This window comes from Engraulis encrasicolus, chromosome 20 (genome assembly GCF_034702125.1).
Source record: "Engraulis encrasicolus isolate BLACKSEA-1 chromosome 20, IST_EnEncr_1.0, whole genome shotgun sequence".
In the NCBI taxonomy this organism is placed as follows: Eukaryota; Metazoa; Chordata; class Actinopteri; order Clupeiformes; family Engraulidae; genus Engraulis; species Engraulis encrasicolus.
Window position 1 is genome coordinate 9,303,104 of NC_085876.1, and position 5,000 is coordinate 9,308,103.

General features: G+C 40.4%; 1 protein-coding gene and 1 long non-coding RNA gene across 3 annotated transcripts in view; both read right to left on the reverse strand.

Moving 5' to 3' along the window:
• Positions 1–5,000, reverse strand: part of triqk (triple QxxK/R motif containing) — a 37,473-nt gene that overhangs the window by 14,680 nt on the left and 17,793 nt on the right. The gene's annotated exons all lie outside the window — the stretch shown is intronic.
• Positions 1,879–3,547, reverse strand: LOC134435703 (uncharacterized). Its single transcript, XR_010032066.1, has 3 exons — positions 3,181–3,547; positions 2,444–2,541; positions 1,879–2,269 (listed from the first exon to the last, which is right to left on the reverse strand). It is a non-coding gene; the product is annotated as an uncharacterized LOC134435703 (long non-coding RNA).

Here is a 5,000-nt window from a genome sequence, read left to right on the forward strand (position 1 = left end):
CCCATTGTACTGTTTGTTACAAAAACAGATAGGGTTATAAACCAGGCGTGACTTTTCACTGGATCTCAAAATAAAACGAGAAAGCTGAGGTGAATCGCGGCAACCAACTGGAAAACCATCAAACTAGCCTACTCAAGTAGCTGGATGAGCACCACGGTAAGTTTCTCATTTGCCATCCTTTATATCATCATTTGTCTCTTAATTCGTGAACGCTAGTTAATTTAAGTCTAATGTGCAATTTCAGTGGCTTTTTCTGTGAGGTCAATGTAAGATGCTTTCCATGATTAACGTTAATTATCAGCATCATTACGCTATGATGGACGTATGCTAAGATATTGCAGGCTGTAACATAAACACGGAATTCATAAAGCTCTTGGTGAAATAGCAAGGCTATGACGTTCATACTGTTAAGGTTCAAATGTAAAAATAAACCATGTGCACATCTAGCGCTGATTTCCCAAGTAGTAGGCCTACTCCCCAGCATGATGCTGTCATGAAATGCCAATCACCTTATCCATGCTGGCCTATTTATAATGACATGCATAGGCCCACCAGTGTCGATGTTGTTGTCAATAATATGAAGTCCACCACTTTGTTGTGTTGTCATCCAAATTGTCTGCCCTCTGAAATCAGTCACACACATCAGAGGCTTAATGGTTTGGAAAGTGGTATTAAGATTGGAGGGTTGCAGGTTCAAATCCCATCCTACACCTCTCCCTTCACCTCCCATCCAGGCTGAAGTAGGCCTACCCTTGAGCTAGGCACCAAGCCCCATGCTGCAGGGACAGTTAACAATTCACTGTGAGTAACGAAGTTGCTTTGGATAAGTGTCAGCTAAGTGTTATCTTTCTGTTTCTCCAGATGAGAAGAGCGATGATCTGATGTCATGACACATTGGATGTATGGAAGAGCCAGAGGTCCAGCACACCAAGTCAAGTTTAGCCGATTTCAACCTTAATCACACCAACTCAATGTAGTAATCAGTTCATTCAATGGCTCAAATACTTTATTTTTAGACACAAAGTACAAATACATTTCAAGGTTTTGTAGGTGATGGGAGGGGATATCTATTCTGGGGTGGACATGTACAATAGACGTGCAAGTACTTATTTATATTAATAAATGGTTATCTGAACTAGGCCTGTAATAGTCAACCCATTGATGCTGGATGCTGTGTACACGTTGTATTGACCTAGGTGCCTGGAGCGACACAGCATTTAGGCATGACATATTAGATTTTTTTAGATTAAAAATGTGGGTATGTTAGAGCTGAATTAACATGTTCTAATGCAAGAGGATGGTCTTAGCTTTTAAAACTCATATCATGTCTGTATGTGCTTCAGAGACTTATTTAGTTATTTGGGGTTTTTTTATAGGATGAGGACACCTTTCTTAAAAAGGACATAGGCAATTAGCTGGCATTTTGGTGCTGGCTGAAATGGGTTAATATTATTTACATACAGCACTATCCCCATACCAGTATACCCATGTCACCTGAGATATACATTTAGTGGAGACAATATAATTAGTTAGACTAGACTGAAGATTGACAGGCGGTCATGGGTAAGTGGTTAGAGTGTCAGGTTGCCGGTTGGACTCCCGACCCACCAGGTTGGTGGGGGGAGTTAAGTAATCAGTGCTCTCCCCCATCCTCCTCCATGACTGAGATACCCTGAGCATGGTACCGCCACACTGCTCCCTTGGGCCGCCATTGGGGGCTGCACCCTTGCACGGGTGAAGCATAAATGCAATTTCGTGCAGTGAACACTTGTGTGCTGTGTCACAATGTCAATGGGAGGAGTTTCCCAGTTGGGCTTTCACAGAAAATGTTCTATGTTGTTGTATTAGTACAATAAAATAAGCAAGACATTTCTGGATGGACTTCATCATTTCAGTTATTTATTATCACAACTACTCACCATCAATGACAACCAGGGCTCACCAGCCAACCAGCCAAATGCTGGGAAAATTAAGTTTTGCTGGTAGAAAAGAAAACATACTTGGCACTTTGACCCATTATTTAATGTACCGGTATGTTTGGAGATTAACATACTAGCCATTTTGGCTACTAGTGAATAAAAAAAGTTAATTTAGAGCCCTTCTGAAAACTCCAACAACTGGTACAGGTGATCAGTGCATCAGGGGAGGAATGTAAGGGTAGGCCCGATGGATGAGGGGAACAGCATCACTGATGGTGAGGTCCTGGTGCTGCTGCAAAGCCAAAGCGAAAGAAGCCTCTCTGGACACCTCTTCATGTTGGCTCCCCCATCTAATTAGAAAAAAAGAAAAGACAAACATGCTATTTAAATGAATCTAGCCATGCATTGTAATGTACTGGTACAGTACTGAATAATTAACTCCCTTGGCAATATTGTCTGAATTAAAATGTGATGTAAAATGTCAGAAAATAGCACTCATCCCAACTTACTAGTCATGTATTTACCTGTGCTGCTGGGATGAAATTCTTGGACGTCATCCTGGCCACCATGACTCATGGTTTTAGTTTGGGTGCTGACCACCTGACTGATGAACCTGCAATTACTAAACAATAAAAACAATAAAAGATAAATAACAGGTTTGTTGTGCTTTTCTTTCTCTTGTGAAGGTCATCTTTTCAAATGATTTTTTTTAATCAAATCAAATCAAAATTATTTAATCAAAGTATGTAACCGACATTCTGTCCTATGTGTTTCTACATGTGCAATGTAATGCAACACCGATTTGAAAAATTGAAGTATGTCAAGTCAGCTTTTATTGTCACTTTCTTTATGGTCATACAAGGGAAACGACGTTTTCTCTCTACCATGCCAGGACATAGACAGGACTGACAATTTACAGACAGACATAAAGTGCAAGACAGGACAGGTAGCAGTGATGGACTGGTAACATAAGTGGTCAATAATAATACAGTACAAATGAACATATTGGACATGTAAACAGAAGATAAGATATAGCCTAGAATTATATTTCACAATAGCCTACATTGTGCAGACGTGGCTGAAACAACAATGAAATCCACTTGGATGAAACGAAGCGAGAGAATTCAAGTTAACCTACAAGATACATCTGAGATGAAAATATATGCTATTCAAAACACCACTTTGCGAAATGCCTGACACTGACACATAATGTACCGTGCGTCTTGTAGCCTAGTAAGTTAGGTTAGCAGCATTATCTTACCTGTGCCATGCCACGAAGAAGAGGATGCAGCCGCGGTGCCCAGCCACCAATGAAGAAACGGTGCATAAATGTGCTTATTTTGTCAACGCAGAGGTTTGGTTTAAGTTCACAACTTTACTGAAGAAAATAAACACGGGATAACAAAAATACATCGCAGGCAGAGTAAGTTCATGGCTGGAAGCAAGCAACAACTTTCTCTTCTTCTCCCAGTTTCTCGTACCGCCCGTCACCGTTATGCCATCTAGTGGAGCAGAATACATTTAAATAAATCTATGATTTGAACACATCCACCGTGGCCAACCTAGCCTGATAACGCCAGGTACATATCCCGTTTAAAAAAAATACAAGAACTACGTGTTTCTTTGGTATTTTATGGTCAAAGTTGTCTTCGTCTGCATAATTCCTATGTACGAATGTGCACTTCTGCCGTCCAGCAAAAACGATTACGTAATATTGTGACGTCAATGCAAATGATGGATTCTATTCTAGTGTAGTGTATTCTAGTGTATTCTAGTATATTTGATTCTATTCTATTCTATTCTATTCTACATCTCAATGCTGACATGTGCACAACACTTTAAACAGGCCTCCACTTGATAGTAACGAGGGAGATCAACACAAAATGAACACCAGTCGATATTGATTTGAGGAAATCGGTTGGAGAACAAGTGTGGATGGATCAGTGAACGGAAGAGAGGGAAAAACAGGCGGGGAGAGAAAAAGAGGAACTGCACATCCTACCCTGATTGCTGATCCAGCAGCAAGACATCAGACAGTAAGTGGTGATGCACATCTCACCATGTTCTCAAGATAGAGGTTTGTCATTGACGGAGATACTTGGGCCGAGGGCTCTAAATTAACAGCAGCCAACCGACCAAATGCTGGCGAAATTTCTGTTTGGTTGGTAGAAAAGACCAATTTACTAGCCACTTTGACACATTGGTGAGTGTGTGTTTGGCCAGTGAGATTAGCATCCACTAGCCATTTTGGCTGGTGATGAAAAAAAGTTTAGAGCCCTGCTTAGGCCCCCAAAATTCATTCTTTCATTGGCGTTCATTGGTTCTGAAGCATTTGCAAGATTACTTCTGCTGCGGATTTGCAAAAATGTTGCTAAGAATGTTGCAGTGAAATGTTGAGAACAAGAGCTGATAGAGTGATCAAAATAATTTGAAAAGAATTCTGTCAATCAAGCAAACTACCCATTCTAATTAGTCATTTATGCAATGTAATTGCTCTCAAAAATGTTCCGCAAGAAAAAAAATATTTGCAGTGTTTGAAAAGGAAGGGAAGGCAAAGGAAGGGAAACTACCGCTTGAACGAAACAGGGCAAAAGCGGAAAGAATTCTAAAGGAGAAAGAGTGTCCCATAGAGATGAATGGAAAATGTCACTCTACATTCCTATTTCTCCGCAAAATTGCCCATTATCCAGAAGCAGTCAGTTGCTTCACTTTGAAATAGAATGTAAGGGCTCCAAATTAGTATACGTCAATGTGGTTTGTGCAATACTGGTGGGAAACAGACTCACGGCCCATGATGAAAGGGGAAGAAAAGTGTACAATTGTAGAATACTGACCAAAGACTCTTCTCTTATGAGGAGAAGTCACGCTAAATAGAGAGGAAGGCAGGGAGGGATCACCAAGAAACAGTTGAGAGAAAATAAATGATCGCTACAATGAAGAGAAGAGAAGAGAAGAGAAGAGAAGAGAAGAGAAGAGAAGAGAAGAGAAGATGAAAGAAACACTTCAGAGGGGAAGATACCGTCCATCATGCAAAAATTTTAAAAACTTGAGAAAGGCCACACGTTGTTTGTTTAATAACAA